At 40.6% G+C, this 18,646-nt stretch overlaps 1 pseudogene; it reads left to right on the top strand.

Annotated features, from left to right (window-relative positions):
- The first annotated feature begins 10,071 nt into the window (after positions 1–10,071).
- LOC125886580 (uncharacterized) lies at positions 10,072–10,905 on the top strand (annotated as a pseudogene).
- The last annotated feature ends 7,741 nt before the right edge of the window (positions 10,906–18,646 follow it).

Raw genomic sequence — 18,646 nt, 5'->3', positions numbered from 1 at the left:
CTCATGCTCTAACCCTCCTAATGGAGGGATATCGGGTGGTAAACCTACTATCCTATTCTTCTCTAAATCTGAATGTATTTCTCAAATATACTTCAACCTCTAGCCTTTCTGCTTTGAGCTGCCCTCCCTTTTCCTGGCTGAACAATCCTTTGACAAACTTAAAAGGGTCCCTGCCTCCCCTTCTTCCTGAGATGCCCCACCCTTCTAAGAACTGCTCGCCTGGTTCTCAACTCCTCTTGCAGCACATTAATTCCCTCCCTTTCTTCTTCTGTAGCCTTTTTCCACTGCTTTCTTAACTGTCTCCTTTCCTTGACTAACTTCTCTATTTCTCTTTGCTGCCTAGACTTACCTGACTGTACCCTCTCACTCCTCCTTCTCTCATGCACCCCAAACCTCTCTACACCATATGAGTAAATTATATCTCCCATCTTTTTTAACCTTTCTATTGCATTTCCTCTAAGCCTACTTAAGATTACTGACAAATCTCTATCAACTATCTCCCATTCTTTACTGTCATTTTATAAAGATTATAGAGCTTTGGAATTTGCATCACCTGGCCTTTCCCAACAATGGTTGTGAACAAGCCAGAGCCCTAAAAAGCTAATTATGGTCAGAGACCCTAAAATTGCACAAAACAAAAATAATACACTAATTTTGCATAAAATGTTGAAAAGCATGTTTCATTTTTAACTTCAAGCCTTTTGGAAATCAATCCATCTTCTACTTACTTAACTGTTCACAGTAAAAGAAATTTTGGCCAGGGGTGCCCAAACTTTTGCATGCCATTGTAGATTATTACTCTAATTTCATTCAAAGATCTGTTTTCTGCATTCATACAGAAGGTTTCAAGTTTTTCACTTCACACTTGCATTATTTGTATGTTTTTGCACGTTGGACAGGCGCAGACAAGAGGCTAGCCAACTGTCAACAACAAAATAATGAGAAAAATTTGATTCACTACTGATGCTAAAAAGTATTTTAACACAATTATAGAAAGAATGTCAGTGAAATAGTCTGTACTCTGCTGTGGATTAATGAGCGAGTCTGACCATTATCTGTCATGCATAACTAATTTTACACTCAGTAAACACCTTCTCCATTAAATCCCCACAGCATTCTGAAGGCAGCAGCACAGATACTGTCTGTGTGTATCTGCAGTCTCTAATTCCAAAGCAACAACCCATTGTGGCTACCGTGATTAACTCCCGCACAAATAACACCAGACTGCTGTAAAATATCCACACAGACAGTGTTTCTGCAGACAAGAGTCTATTAGACCAACTGTGCTGCTATGCTGCACATCGAACGGTTTATTAATTAACATTTAAATTAATGTACTTTTAATTGCAATGTGATGTGATACAGCACCAATATGACAATAATGAAATGAAAGCACTATATCATAATTTAATTAAGTAGGGACAAATTTAATGTTATCCTTGGAGAAAAGACAGTAACTCTCCAAAGTCGTATACTGGATTGTAGGAAACATTTAATATACCCATATATGGCAGTATCATATATCTACATTGCACTGTAGTTCTACAGATAGTGTATCTGTTGGTGAAATAAAATAAGTGTATTTTGTTTTTAACTGAAGCAATTGTATAGTCCTTTAACATTACCTGGGTTTACAGAACCCCTGTTGCTGCTGTAACAATGCAAATTTCCCTGCTGTGGGACTAATAAATATGGTGGCGTCAACAGATGTTGACAATCAAACAGACCAACTATTATGGCAGGTGGTGGGCAATAATAGCAGACTATTTTTGCTCACACATTTGGACCAGAAAAGGTTTCGCCATTTTGAGAAGTAAGTCAAACGTTGTTTGAGAGCCTCTTAACACTAGAGCACCAGCAATGAGCTTGAGCTACTTATCAGTAGCTTAGCATACAAATCTAAATGTTTAAACTTTTGTCAGTATGAACATGCTACTCATCATTAGCTTGGTAAGATTCTCCACAACTTGACTATGCAGTATGTTTTATGGAAAACAGCACCTAAGTCTAATGCATTAAGATTTATTGGCATGGTTAACAAAAGAGATTAAAGAAAAGGAGACTCCCTACCTTTGAAGCAGTCAGCAAGTCTGCATATGTGTCTATCCCTCCATTATATACACGTAACGTTCTGACGTACTGTGGTAAGCGTGTTGTGTCATTTCTGGTGTTTTCTGTGACAGCGTCTCTGTGCTGCTCTAGTGAATTCTACTAGCCTGCTTTCTGCTTTTCCTCACTTTGGTTGCGTAACATCCAATTCAAGTCTTAACCCACACTAGTTATGTTCAAGCACACATAGCTCTCCTCCTTTTTACGACTTTCTTGCTAATCTCTTAGCTGTTGTCTGCATGTTATTAGCCTTGTTAGCTACATTGGCTTCATTGGCATTGGCTACAATGGCTTCTCCGTCTTCTGCTCTTTCTTGCTTGGTGTGCCACATGTTTAGTTATGCCTCTGCCTCCTTTAGCGACAGTGGTAATTGTAACAAGTGTAGCTTATTTGCTGCATTGGAGGTGAGGCTCAGTGAATTGGAAGCCCGGCTCTGCACCATGGAAAATCACTTGGTAGCTGCGGTAGTTAGCCAGTCCCCTGTAGCCGGTGCGGAGCCAAATAGCATAGCCTCTGCTAGCGGTCCCCCGGTAACTCCCGTGCAGCTGGGAGGCTGGGTAACTGTCTGTGAGAAGCGTAGCTCCAAGCTGAAGCCCACGGTTCACCACCAGCCTGTTCACGTTTCTAACTGAGAAAGTGAAGTTAGCAACACCAGCGGCCATGGTCAAATGTATCTCTGGGGCCAGAGCGGGTGACACTGAATCAAATTTAAAACTGCTGGCTAAAGCTAAACATAGATTTAGTAAGATCGTTATTCACGTTGGCGACAGTGACACCCGGTTACGGCAATCGGAGGTCACTAAAATTAATATTGCCTCGGTGTGTGAATATGCTAAAACTATGTCAGACTCCGCAGTTTTCTCTGGACCCCTCCCAAATCTGACCACTGATGACATGTTTAGCTGCATGTCATCATTTAATCACTGGCTGTCCAGGTGGTGTCCAGCAAACGATGTGGGTTTTGTTAACCACTGGCAAACTTTCTGGGGAAAACCTGGTCTATTAGGAGAGATGGCATTCATCCCACTTTGTCTGGCAAAGTTTATTAGTAATTCAAATCCCTGACAACCCAGAGTTGAGATCAGGATCCAGAGTCGCAGTCCTATACGCTTCTCTGAGCTTCTGGCGCAGTTACCCACCCATAGCTTTATACAAACGGTGTCTGTCCTCCGACCACCTAAATTATCTAAATCTAAAATTAAACAAAGAGGAGTTGTGCATAACAACCTCATAAAAATTAAAACTTCCTCTGTGACAGAAAGACAAAACAGGAGAATTAAATGCGGACTGTTAAATATCAGGTCTCTATCGTCTAAAGTGTGTTAGTAAACAAATTAATATCAGATAATCATATTGATTTACTCAGTCTCACTGAAACCTGGCCGTGTCAAGATGAATATGTTAGTCTAAATGAATCCACTCCTCCCAGTCATAATAATACCCACATTCCTCGAGGCAGCGGCCGAGGAGGGGGAGTTGCAGCCATTTTTAACTCTAGTCTATTAATCAACCCTAAACCTAAACTAGACTATAATTCATTTCAAAGTCTTGTTCTTAGTCTTTTAAGTCCGATCTGGAAAACCTCACAGCGACTTTTATTTGTTATAGTGTACCGTGCTCCTGGCCTGTATTCTGAATTTATATCTGAATTCTCAGAGTTTTTATCCAGTTTAGTTCTGTTGGGATTCACAGGACTACAGATGATTTCTCATTTGGTAAAATCATCACTGGACATTTAAAGGCTTTTTCCTCTGCATGCTCTTTGTCTTCAAACAAAGAGAGCTAGGTGACACCCATCTCCACAGGAGGTCTCAGCTCACACCTCAGTGAGAAACAAGTCTCACAACTTGATTGGACAGGACTTTTACAATGACATATGACTCTGTGATGTCACAGGCCTGTAGAAGGTCTGCTCCCCTCCAAGCCTTCTCTCTTGCTCTGGAGCTACAACAGCTCACAGCTCTTGCTCCAACTGCGGAGCAGCTCACATCTCTTTCTGGCTGGGCCTGGAACAGCACAGAGGCCCAGATCCTTGCTCCATAGCCCAAACCACTAAAGGGAGGGCAATTGATCATAGACTCTCTTGCAAACACAAGGTTTGCAGCTAGCTTCCCAGCAATGAAGAGAACCAAGTGAGTTAGCACCCAGTGTCTAACTTTGCTAAACCCTGAGCGACCAGCTTCCTCGGAGTTTCACCTTTGGAACAAAGGACACAACAAAGACTGCAGCTGGAACCATCTTCCCAGCCTTCTTCTGCCGGCTAACAAAGCAGCACACCACCAAGTGACTCTTTCTCCCATCCATTCAAGGATCGGTAACGTAACAACTGGGCATAGCTTATCACAGCTTTACAGGCTAAGCAAGACTGTTTAACTTGTTGTATGTGATTTAATGCTGTCATTGAGTTATTGTCGTGATAGTTTGCAGTGAGGTCATTGATTAGTTGGCTTCGCCAAAGCTAAGTGTTTAGTTTGTTAATACTGTTCACAAACAGATTCTTGCACACAACTAAACAATCTCTGCACTAATCCAGACTGTTTACAACATGAATCACATTGACATAGACTCATTAACAAATAGGCTTTCAACAGAGCTACACCCAAACAGGCACCTCGAAGTTCACGCTTCTTTTCCATTGTCTTTGTCCTGACCACACAGTCAGACAAACACCTCCCCCGATCTGATTCGGCCATCTTGTAGTTCTCTGTTGTCAGCCATTTTGTTTTGTAGTCCAAACGGCTCCTTGATCACCACACCCGCTTTTGTCTTTCTCTTTTCTCTCTCGCACACACACACACACACAGCAAGCTTATATATAGTTAGTTAGAATTTGTGTGTTTTGGTTTGCTTTGCTAGTTTGTGAATCAATATAATTCTTTGGAATCATGCCTGCTCTCTGTTTAATGTTGCACAGGAGTGAATGAATAGTCAGCCTCTGCTGCGTCAAGAACTCCGAAATTCTTCAGGCGTTACTGTTAATTTTGGTTGTTGTCATTAATTTAATTATTAATCAAAACTCCAAATTAATAGTTTGGCATATTTTATGAGACTGATATCTTTAACTGGCTATCATTTTTCCCTTTACGGGAATGGTGCCCCACAAGGTGATTTACTGTTAAAAAGTCACATTATTTAACATAATTATTCATTATTAATAATAATTATTAATTATTTTCCGATAGCCAATTAAATCCCTACATATTTGGTGCCTCCATGTGAAGCCTGAATTTAAATCCCAACAGTTCTTAAATCAGATAAAGTTATTATTGTAGGTGATTTTAACATTCATGTCGACGTTGATAATGACTCCCTGGCTAGCGCGTTTATCTCATTATTAGACTCCATTGGCTTCAGTCAGGGTGTACATAAACCCACTCACTGTTTTAACCATACCCTCGATCTAGTTCTGAGGTATGGAATTGAAATTGATAACCAACAGTCTTTCCACAGAATACCTCACTATTGGATCATTATTTGATTACTTTTGATTTCTTTTTACTCAATTACACGCCACTCAGCAATAGTTATTATACTAGATGTTTATCAGATAGTGCTGTCGCAAAATTTAAGGAAATGATTCGTCCATCGTTAAATTTAATAACATGTCCTTCTGTAACAGGGTAGACTTGTATCGTTTGGTTGCAGTGGTTTATTTTATTTATGATTTGAGCACCCAGTGTGTGTGTGAGAGTGCAGTGGTTAGTGGGTGTGGTTTCCATGTTTGGTGAATTGCTGTGGTGATGGGCTGATGGCATGCAGGTGTGATGGGAGGTACCTCCTAATTTGCTGAGTACTTATCAGACACACACAAACAGAGACAGTTTGTTCATTTCGGCTGTGAATCTCCTCTGCAGGTATAGGCTTTTTCCGTTTTCTCTGGAAACTTTTATTGAGTACTGTTTGTCTGTTGGTGTGGGATGCATTGCATGTTGTGTTGTATGTTAAGCCATGTTTGCTGTTCAGTTTGTTCATTTCGGCTGTGAATCTCCTCTGCAGTTTGGGTGTGCTGAGAGGGCTGCTGGGTCTACCACACGGCTGGGTCAAGGTGGAGAGCTGCCTGGTCAAGCAGAGCTACTAGAAGTGTCGTGCAACGCTGGACCTGACCAGCCGCATAACAGTGACCGGATACAGATACACCGACCTTGTTGTAAGAATATCGGCTTCGTCATACACAAGGACAGCACACCCAGCAGACATTTATTCCCCCTCTCAACTGAACTGGCTTCCAGACCCATTTTATCTATTTTCTCCCCTAACTTTTTTTAATCTATTGAATTGTAATAAAATTACTTGCAAATTTAAGCTTGTTGTGTTTTGCCCATTTCTTCACTGGTTGGTTAAGCCGAACTGGGGTGTTTTACACTTCAGTAACCGAGGTTTCTCGTATGGACTTTAACCTCTCCTAAATTGATCATCTTGTCGATAGCACCATAGGCTCGCTGCGAACAACACTCGACTCTGTAGCACCTCTTAAAAAGAAGTTAACAAAGCAAAGACAGTTCGCTCCTTGGTATGACTCTCAAACCCGTAAGTTAAAACAAATATCGCAAAAATTTTAAAGGAATTGGCGATTAGCCAAACTGGAAGAATCTCGTTTAATCTGGGCAGACAGTCTCAAAACGTATGAGAGGGGCCTCCGCAATGCCAGAGCAAACTATTACTCAGCTTTAATGGAAGAAAATAAGAACAACCCCAGGTTTCTTTTCAGCACTGTAGCCAGGCTGACTGAGAGTCACAGCACTATTGAGCCTTGTATTCCTTTAGCCATTAGCAGTAATGATTTTATGAGCTTTTTAATGACAAAATTCTAACTATTACAGGCACAATTCATGACCTCCTGTCCTCAGATAGTACCTATCTGCCCTCAGACACAGCTGTAAGACCTTATATATATCTAGATTGCTTCTCCACGATTTCTCTTCAAGAATTGACCGCATTGATTTCTTCATCTAAATCATCAATGTGTCTCTTAGACCTGATCCCAACTAGGCTACTTAAGGAAGTCTTACCTTTAGTTAACACTCACTTATTAGACATGATCAATATATCCTTATTAACAGGCTATGTACCACAGTCTTTTAAGGTAGCTGTAATTAAATCTCTCCTAAAAAACCCACCCTGGATCCAGAGGTGTTAGCCAACTATAGATCAATATCTAATCTTCCCTTTCTTTCAAAGATCCTTGAGAAAGTAGTCGCACACCAGCTGTGTGATTTTCTCCATGAAAATAACTGATGATTTAAATTTAAATCCATGATTTAAATTTATTTTATTTAGGCCCAATCCCAATTCCTATCTTAACCCTCAATCTTAACCCTCAGTCTCAAAAATCTGCGCTCCCGCGAAGTGCTAGTGCTGTCCCGATTCTCAGAGTGTTGAGTTCAGGGTCAAGAATAAGGGCTGTATGGCCCTCACTTTTAAGATTTTCCAGGACCACCCTTGGCAATAAGTGCTATCCCAGAATCCTTTGCGTATCATCTGCCGAGCTCAGCCGAGCCCGGCTGAGTACAGATGTTTCAGTTAATGCAAGATGGCGGCGACAAGCATAAGGAAGCGGAGTTATCAATGTGAGTATTTTCCTCATTAATACTTGTTTTAAAATTATGATAACCATTACATTATCTTAGTTTAACGTCATTTTAAGGACTATAGACCTCTTTGTAGCATAACACACATATTTTTGGTCGCGGGCAATGGCTTACCTGCCCCGCCGCACGTAACCCCGGTTCTCTGATAACCGAGTATGCTGTCATTCAGTTAAAAGAAGTAATTTTTCTCAGTGATAATGTAGTTGTTAAGTTGTTCTAATTTACGTGAAATGTTTGTAAGATGACCGGACGGTGTCATCTCCTGTAGCCATAGAGTATGCAGCTGGTAACGTTACAGCTGCAGGTTAACATTAGCGATCGTATTGTCTGGTGACTTTCCGATGAATACGTTACTTCGGTTGTTGTGATACAGGTTATTTGGTTGAATATCAACTTATAACCCAAAGAGTGAAACGTTAACGTGGATGAAGGTCACCAGATAACACTTGTGTGACTGTTTAAACAGCCTCACCAGTTCTGCTGGATGTTGACTACAGTATTAATTGTGATAATACCTGCATGAAACTTAACTAGTAACTTAACGATTTCAGGGCCACCAGACAAAACACAAGCCCTGATTCATTTCAGGGCCACCAATGAAGACAAGTTTACAAAAAAGCAAGCAGGCTCCAAAAAAACTATGGGAGTGAGTAATTTGTAACTTGTGAACTGCTCATATTCATAACATAATTCTCAGTCACAACGGCAACTGTTCCCCTAATGATCAAGCATTCTGTTTCAATATGAAATCAGCACAGCTGCAGATGGCATTGTCGAAGATTATTGTTTGGTAACTGTACATTTGTTTTGGAGCTGCCCCTATACTGTCACTTTTTGGGAAGATTTTGTCGAGTATATTCATTGCAACATTTATGTTCTATTTTCACAACTGTACAAAGATGTGCTGTTTGGATTTTATGATGTCAGAATTTCAAAACAAAAACAATTCTATATCATTAGTCTATCTATTATCTTAGCGAAATTCCATATTCATAAGAGTAAATTTTGTAACAGAAAACGCTTGTTCAAAATTTTTATGAATGAAATGCAGCAATACTTAGAAACCATTCAGCACTCCACAAACTCCAAAGCTATAAAGACTCTGAAAATATCAAAACAATTTAATTGTTTGAGCTGCTGAAGTTTTTTATTTAGTTATTTGTTTATTTTATTTCTTTTTCTTTTCTCTTAACCCTGGCATATTTGTTCTGTTCATGTCTGTCGCTGCTTGTTTTGTATAAGAATTGAAATAAAGTGTTGGGAAAAAAAATATATCTCATATCTCTCTGTTAGAGAGCTCATAGTGCCATATTACCCCACCAGAACACTGCGCTCTGAGAATGCAGGGTTACTCGTGGTCCCTATAGTCTCCAAAAGTAGATCAGGAGCCAGAGCCTTCAGCTATCAGGCTCCTCTCCTGTGGAATCATCTTCCTGTTGCAGTCCGGGAGGCAGACACCGTCTCCACATTTAAGACTAGACTTAAGACTTTCCTCTTTGATAAAGCTTATAGTTAGGGCCTGCTCAGGCTTGCCTTGTACCAGCCCCTAGTTAGGTTGACTTAGGCCTAGTCTGCCGGAGGACCTCCTATAATACACCGGGCACCTTCAATTTTCAATTCAATTCAATTTTATTTATAAAGCCCAATATCACAAATCACAATTTGCCTTGCAGGGCTTTACAGCATACAACATCCCTCTGTCCTTATGACCCTCGCAGTGGATAAGGAAAAACTCCCCAAAAAAACCCCTTTAACAGGGGAAAAAAATGGTAGAAAGCTCAGGAAGAGCAACTGAGGGGGGATCCCTCTTCCAGGACGGACAGACGTGCAATAGATGTTGTACAGAACAGATCAGCATAACAAATTAACAGTAATCCACATGACACAATGAGACACAGAGAGAGAGAGAGAGAGAGAGAGAGAGAGAGAGAGAGAGAGAGATGCAGGTAATGACAGTAGCTTACAACAACATTGTTGAAAGTAATAATATTATAGTTATAGTTCTGGCTACTGTGGTACAATATGTTGAAAGTATGTATTAATATCTGGCAGTATACATGTGTGACAATAGTCATATGTGTATAATAACAGTAGAAGTATGACTATGCCTGACGTGCTGACGTATTGCGGTAAGCGAGTTGTGTCATTTCCGGTGTTTCTGTGACAGCGTCTCTGTACTGCTCTGGTGAATTCTGGTAGCCTGTTTTCTCACTTCAGTTGCTTTAACGTTGCTTTAACGTCTACTTCAAGTCTTAACCCACACTAGTTCTGTTTAAGCACTTATAGCTCTCCTTTCTACGACTTTCTTGCTAATCTCTTAGCTGTTGTTTGCACGTTACGAGCCTTGGTAGCTACATTAGCTTTAAAGTTAGCGATGACTTCTCCCTCTGCTCTTTCTTGCTCGGTGTGCCAAATGTTCAGTTATGCCTCTGCCTCCTTTAGCGACAGTGGTAATTGTAACAAGTGTAGCTTATTTGCTGCGTTGGAGGCGAGGCTTAGTGAATTAGAAGCGCGGCTCCGCACCATGGAAAACCATTCAGTAGCTGCGGTAGTTAGCCAGCCCCCTGTAGCCGGTGCGGAGCCACATAGCATAGCCTTAGCCTCTGCTAACTGTCCTCCGGTAACTCCGTTCAGCCGGGAGGTTGGGTTCTGATTCGCCAGAAGCACAGCTCCAAGCCGAAGCCCACGGCTCACCACCAGCCTGTTCACGTTTCCAACCGCTTTTCCCCACTCAGCGACACACCCGCTGAGGATAAAACTCTGGTTATTGGCAGCTCTATTCTGAGAAATGTGAAATTAGCAACACCAGCGACCATAGTCAAATGTATCCCTGGGGCCAGAGCGGGCGACATTCAATCTAATTTAAAACTGCTGGCTAAAGCTAAACGTAGATTCAGTAAGATTGTTATTCACGTCGGTGTCAATGACACCCGGTTACGCCAATCGGAGGTCACTAAAATTAATATTGCCTCAGTGTGAAAATGCAAAAACGATGTCGGACTCCGTAGTTTTCTCTGGACCCCTCCCAAATCTGACCAGTGATGACATGTTTAGCCGCATGTCATCATTTAATCGCTGGCTGTCCAGGTGGTGTCCAGCAAACGATGTGGGTTTCGTTAACAATTGGCAAACTTTCTGGGGAAAACCTGGTCTTATTAGGAGAGACGGCATTCATCCCACTTTGGATGGAGCTGCTCTCATTTCTAGGAACCTGGCAAACTTTATTAGTAATTTAAATCCCTGACAACCCAGAGTTGAGACCAGGACTCAGAGTCGCAGTCCTAAACTGAGCTTCTAGTTCAGTTACCCAGCCATAGTTTTAATAGTTTTATACAAACGGTGTCTATCCCCCGACCACCTAAATTATTTAAATCTAAAATTAAACAAAGAGGAGTTGTGCATAACAGCCTCATAAAAATTAAAACCTCTTCTGTGACAGAAAGACAAAACAGGAGAATTAAATGCGGACTGTTAAATATCAGGTCTCTATCGTCCAAAGCAGTGTTAGTAAACGAATTAATATCAGATAATCATATTGATTTACTCAGTCTCACTGAAACCTGGCTGTGTCCAGATGAATATGTTAGTCTAAATGAGTCCACTCCTCCCAGTCATAATAATACCCACATTCCTCGAGGCAGCGGCCGAGGAGGGGGAGTTGCAGCCATTTTTAACTCTAGCCTGTTAATCAGCCCTAAACCTAAACTAGATTATAATTCATTTGAAAGCCTCGTTCTTAGTCTTTTACATCCGATCTGGAAAACCTCGCAGCCACTTTTATTTGTTATAGTGTACCGTGCTCCTGGCCCGTATTCTGAATTTGTATCTGAATTCTCAGAGTTTTTATCCAGTTTAGTTCTTAAAGCAGATAAAGTTATTATTGTAGGCGATTTTAACATTCATGTCAACGTTGATAATGACTCCCTGGCTACCGTGTTTATCTCATTATTAGACTCCATTGGCTTCAGTCAGGGTGTACATGAACCCACTCACTGTTTTAACCATACCCTCGATCTAGTTCTGACGTATGGAATTGAAATTGACAATCTAAAAGTCTTTCCACAGAATCCCTCGCTATCGGATCATTATCTGATTACTTTTGATTTCTTTTTACTTGATTGCACGCCACTCAGCAACAGTTACTATACTAGATGTTTATCAGATAGTGCTGTCGCAAAATTTAAGGAAAAGATTACTCCGTCATTAAATTCAATACCAAGTCCCTCAGTAACAGAGGTTTCCTGTACCGACTTTGATCATTTTGTCGATAGCGCTGTAGGCTCGCTGCGAACAACACTTGACTCTGTAGCTCCTCTTAAAAAGAAGTTAAAAAAGCAAAGAAAGTTCGCTCCTTGGTATAACTCTCAAACCTGTAAGTTAAAACAAATATCGCGAAAATTTGAAAGGAATTGGCGATTAACCAAACTGGAAGTATCTCGTTTAATCTGGACAGACAGTCTCAAAATTTATAAGAGGGGCCTCCGCAATGCCAGAGCAAACTATTTCTCAGCATTAATAGAAGACAATAAGAACAACCCCAGGTTTCTTTTCAGCACTGTAGCCAGGCTGACTGAGAGTCAGAGCTCTATTGAGCCTTGTATTCCTTTAGCCATTAGCAGTAATGATTTTATGAGCTTTTTAATGACAAAATTCTAACTATTAAATGCAAAATTCATGACCTCCTGTCCTCAGATAGTACCTATCTAACCTCAAACACAGCTGTAAGACCTAATATATATTTAGATTGCTTCTCCCCAATTTCTCTTCAAGAATTGACCGCATTGATTTCTTCATCTAAATCATCAACGTGTCTCTTAGACCCCATCCCAACTAGGCTACTTAAGGAGGTCTTTCCTTTAGTTAACACTCATATATTAGATATGATCAATATATCCTTATTAACAGGCTATGTACCACAGTCTTTTAAGGTAGCTGTAATTAAACCTCTACTAAAAAAGCCTACCCTGGATCCAGAGGTGTTAGCCAACTATAGACCAATATCTAATCTTCCCTTTATGTCAAAGATCCTTGAGAAAGTAGTCGCAGACCAGCTGTGTGATTTTCTCCATGATAATAATCTATTTGAGGAATTTCTGTCAGGATTTAGAGTGCATCATAGCACTGAGACAGCACTAATTAAAATTACAAATGACCTGATTGCTTCAGACAAAGGACTTGTCTCTGTACTTGTTTTATTAGATCTTAGTGCGGCGTTTGACACAATTAACCATCAAATTCTACTGCAGAGACTGGATCACTTAATTGGCCTAAAAGGTTCTGCACTGAGCTGGTTTAAATCTTATTTATCTGATCGTTTTCAATTTGTTCACGGAGTTCCGCAAGGTTCTGTGCTCGGACCAATCCTATTTACTATATATGCTTCCTTTAGGTAACATCATTAGAAATCACTCTATAAATTTCCATTGTTATGCAGATGATACACAGTTGTATTTATCGATGAAGCCAGAAGAAAGTAATCAATTAACTAAACTCCATAACTGCCTTAAAGACATAAAAACCTGGATGAGCACTAATTTCCTGATGTTAAATTCAGACAAAACTGAAGTTATTGTTCTTGGCCCCAAACAACTCAGAGACTCTTTATCTGATGACATAGTTTCTTTAGATGGCATTGCTCTGGCCTCTAGCACTACCATAAGAAACCTCAGAGTAATATTTGATCAAGATTTGTCTTTTAATTCTCATTTAAAACAAACCTCACGGACTGCATTTTTTTCATCTGCGTAATATTGCGAAAATTAGGCCTATCCTGACCCGAAAAGATGCAGAAAAATTGGTCCACGCTTTTGTTACCTCAGGGCTGGATTACTGTAACTCTCTATTATCAGGTAGCTCTAGTAAATCCTTAAAAACTCTCCAGCTAATTCAGAATGCAGCAGCACATGTACTAACAGGAACTAAGAAACGAGATCATATTTCTCCTGTTTTAGCTTCTATGCACTGGCTCCCTGTAAAATCCAGAATTGAATTTAAAATCTTACTGTTAACTTATAAAGCTCTAAATGGTCAAGCTCCGTCATATCTTAGAGAGCTCATAGTGCCTTATTATCCCACCAGAACTCTGCGCTCTGAGAACGCAGGGTTACTCGTGGTCCCTAAAGTCTCCAAAAGTAGATCAGGAGCCAGAGCCTTCAGCTATCAGGCTCCTCTCCTGTGGAATCATCTTCCTGTTACGGTCCAGGAGGCAGACACCGTCTCCACATTTAAGACTAGACTTCATACTTTCCTCTTTGATAAAGTTTATAGTTAGGGCTGGCTCAGGCTTGCCCTGTACCAGCCCCTAGTTAGGCTGACTTAGGCCTAGTCTGCCGGAGGACCCCCCTATAAGCACCTTCTCTCCTTCTCTCTCTCTCTCTCTCTCTCTCTCTCTCTCGTATTCTATTACTGCATCTTGCTAACTCGGCCATTCTGGATGTCACTAATTCGGCTTCTTCTCCGGAGCCTTTGTGCTCCACTGTCTCTCAGATTAACTCATATCGCAGCGGTGCCTGGACAGCGTGACATGTGTGGTTGTGCTGCTGTCGTGGTCCTGCCAGATGCCTCCTGCTGCTGCTGCCATCATTAGTCATTAGTCATACTTCTACTGTTATTATACACATATGACTATTGTCACACTTGTGTACTGCCAGATATTAATACATACTTTCAACATATTGTACCGCAGTAGCCAGAACTACAACTATAATATTATTACTTTCAATAATGTTGTTGTAAGCTACTGTCATTACCTGCATCTCTTTCTCTCTCTCTCTCTCTCTCTCTCTCTCTCTCTCTCTGTCTCTGTCTCATTGTGTCATGTGGATTACTGTTAATTTGTTATGCTGATCTGTTCTGTACGACATCTATTGCACGTCTGTCCGTCCTGGAAGAGGGATCCCTCCTCAGTTGCTCTTCCTGAGGTTTCTACCGTATTTTTCCCCCGTTAAAGGGGTTTTTTTGGGTTTTTCCTTGTCCGCTGCGAGGGTCATAAGGACAGAGGGATGTCATATGCTGTAAAGCCCTGTGAGGCAAATTGTGATTTGTGATATTGGGCTTTATAAATAAAACTGAACTGAACTGAATTGCATAATGATGGCAGCAGCAGCAGGAGGCAGGACCACGGCAGCAGCACAACCACACATGTCACGCTGTCCAGGCACCGTTATGAGTTAATCTGAGAAACAGTGGAGCACAAAGGCTCCGGAGAAGAAGCCGAGTTAGTGACATCCAGAATGGCTGAGTTCGCAAGATGCAGTAATAGAATACGACAGAGAGAGAGAGTGAGGGAGAGAAGGAGAGAAGGTGCCCGGTGTATTATAGGGGGGTCCTCCGGCAGACTAGGCCTAAGTCAGCCTAACTAGGGGCTGGTACAGGGCAAGCCTGAGCCAGCCCTAACTATAAGCTTTATCAAAGAGAAAAGTCTGAAGTCTAGTCTTAAATGTGGAGACGGTGTCTGCCTCCCGGACTGTAACAGGAAGATGATTCCACAGGAGAGGAGCCTGATAGCTGAAGGCTCTGGCTCCTGATCTACTTTTGGAGACTTTAGGGACCACGAGTAACCCTGCGTTCTCAGAGCGCAGTGTTCTGGTGGGATAATATGACATTATGAGCTCTCTAAGATATGACGGAGCTTGACCATTTAGAGCTTTATAAGTTAACAGTAGGATTTTAAATTCAATTCTGGATTTTACAGGGAGCCAGTGCAGAGAAGCTAAAAGAGGAGAAATATGATCACGTTTCTTAGTTCCTGTTAGTACACGTGCTGCTGCATTCTGTATTAGCTGGAGAGTTTTTAAGGACTTACTAGAGCTACCTGATAATAGAGAATTACAGTAATCCAGCCTAGAGGTAACAAAAGCATGGACCAATTTTTCTGCATCTTTTCGGGTCAGGATAGGCCTAATTTTCGCAATATTACGCAGATGAAAAAATGCAGTCCATGAGGTTTGTTTGTCTCTCTTTCTCTCTGTCATGTCCTGTTACTGCATCTTGCTAACTCAGCTGTATTGCATGTCACTAACTCCGCTTCTTCTCCGGAGCCTTTGTGCTCCACTGTCTCGCAGGTTAACTCATATCACAGCGGTGCCTGGATAGTGTGACATGTGGTTGTGCTGCTGCCGTGGTCCTGCCAGATGCCTCCTGCTGCTGCTGTTATCATTAGTCATACTTCTACTGTTATTATACACATATGACTATTGTCACGTATGTATACTATCAGTTATTAATGTATACTTTCAACATATTGTACCACAATAGCCAGAATCATAATTATAATATTATTACTTTCATTAATGTTGTAAGCTATTACCGTTACCATCTGTCCTGCATCTCTCTCTGTCCCTGTCTCTCTCTCTCTTTTTGTCTCATTATGTCATACGTATTTCTGTTAATTTATTATGCTGATCTGTTCTGTACGACATCTATTGTACGTCTGTCCGTCCTGGAAGAGGGATGCCTCCTCAGTTGCTCTTCCTGAGGGTTCTTCCGTTTTTTTCCCCATGTTAAAGGGTTTTTTTGGGGGAGTTTTTCCTTATCCGCTGCAAGGGTCCAAAGGACAGAGGGATGTTGTATGCTGTAATGCCCTGTAAGGCAAATTGTGATTTGTGATATTGGGCTTTATAAATAAAATTGATTGATTGATTGATTGACGTATGTTCCTTTAGTCAGAAAGGGTCCACCAATCAAAAGAATCAAGATGGTTTATCATAAAAAGGAATCCAGGTAGGAATTTTGCTCACTGTATGCTAAGTTATTTCATCAAACTAAGATCGCAGTTACACCATAGATGTATAAGAACTCGATACAAGGTTTGAGGCAGGGCCCCGTTCATTCCTTTGAAAGTTATGACACTTCCTGGGTGTAAAATTACCAGGATCTTCCACATCATTGGGCCCATATCACAGGCACACTAGAAACTAACAGGCTGAGCCAGCTACTCCTGATTTAGTGCTTCTATAATTTTATCAGGGAGAAAATTATTCATTATTGTGTCTCTTCTGGTCTTCTGAAAAGTTACTTGGTCAACTTAATCAAATCTCAATAGCGAAACAAATAATTTTGCAGGGGTTCAGACACTCACAAAAATGATAGACTGTAAAAAAAATAATGAACGTAGCCACCAAGACATCACCCATAGGTTTGCGGACTAGCGTTTGACGTTTCGATTTTGGCATTTTGGCCATTGAAGTCTTGGATTTCTGCAACCAGACATGCAAATTTGGATAAGAGAGTGGCGCTGTGGAGGACCGTGGGGTGGATCTGACTGAGGGAGCCAGAGGACATTATGCATGCCCACCTACACCCGCAACCTGACTGAACACTGCACTCAGCTTGCTGTGCTAAATTGCTGCTAACAAAGTTAGCTTTCATAATTTGAGGTAAACTTTAGAGATGAGTATTAGAGTAATTTTAGTGACATTAGCTAATCGCATACATGTCCACATTTGCCAAATATTACATATAAGAGTAGCAGTGTTAATTTTGTAATGTTATTGTAGCATTACCTGAAGGTAACGTTACTGTGTGTAAGTTAATGTTAAAGTGTGTGGTGTGTAGCTAGCATAACTGCAATATTAACATGTAACACATTAGCAGGGCTGTCAAGTTTGGAGTGAGATTCAGCGGGGCTGACCACAATTTTGTTGTTTAGGCCTACACATTAATACCTATTAATTATTACTTATTAATATCACAGATAATTGTGTTTTAATACTTCACCTTTCTTTTCTTTGCCAAATTCAACAGGTAACCACAAAACCTTCATTTAACATAATGTGGCCTATTACATGGATATGAATTTATATTAAAAAAAAAAAAATGCTGTATCGATATTGATATAAATTTGTCTCTTGCATTTGTCATGAATCATGTTTCTAATTTGACTTGTTTCACATCATTTTTGTGTGGTGACTACCAAATGAACTCATAAGTGCCTATCTACTGCTTGCTCTGCCCAGCTGCTTGAAAGGATGGCTGCTGCAGCAATAGGCTATTATTTTAATTTAGCTGCTAACATAAAGTACTCTGCTAAATTAGCATTTTTAGTTGCAAGCCGGAGTCGAACCTGTGACCGCTGAAGCAAGACATTGCTCTGTACATGGGGCACAGGCACTATCCACTATGCTACCGACGCCCTTAACTCTAAAATTGAAAAGCTAAGGGCTAACTACTTCACAACACATGCCAACATACCTGGGGGTGAGAATTGCAAGACTTGGAATATTTCTTTTTCCTCTTCTTACGAGCAGGAGGGCATCATTCGTCATTGTAGGTAGTAGCAGCCTAGTTATATACGGTGGTGCCACCTACCATACAGGAGTGGAATGACTACCAGCACTTTGTTTTTTTGTTGTTGTTTTTTTTTACTTATTTTTTTTATTGATTTTGTTGGGTTTTTGTGAGGGAGAAATTGTGGTGTGGCTTGAGTTTGTGTGAAATCAACCAATTGCGTGACTCTCACAGCGAATGCGTTAGGCATCTTGGTGTGCTGATAGCTCAAAAGCTACCAGATGAATTTTAATTTATTTAACTCAGTTAACATTATACCATAAAAACTGTTGATTAATGTGTAGTATTCTACCAGGTAAATTAAGTAAAGTTACAGTTAAATGTTTAATGAGTGTGTGTTAATATTAATGAGTGTGTGTTAATATTAATGTTCTTTAGTTAAGGTTAGTGTTTGTAGGCAATTTTTTGCATGCAGGTCCTGTTCATTTCAGTGCTGATGACATTTGTCAAAAACATCTGTTGCAATGATTCTTTCTTTCCCTTTCAGAAAAGGTTAAGACACTGAGTGCTGCATTATTATTATTATTTTTTTTTACATCATGAACTGAGGGAAAAGTGTATTTTCAGATAACTGTGTTTGATCCATTCCTCATTACAATGTTTTTCTTTCTTTGTTTTTTATTTCATCCAGTCACTGTCTGGATTGCCGGGGAGAGGGATGT

This window comes from Epinephelus fuscoguttatus, linkage group LG3, assembly GCF_011397635.1.
Source record: "Epinephelus fuscoguttatus linkage group LG3, E.fuscoguttatus.final_Chr_v1".
Taxonomy (NCBI): domain Eukaryota; kingdom Metazoa; phylum Chordata; class Actinopteri; order Perciformes; family Serranidae; genus Epinephelus; species Epinephelus fuscoguttatus.
Note: the sequence above shows the minus strand (reverse complement) of the source record. Positions and strands in the feature narration are given on the sequence as shown.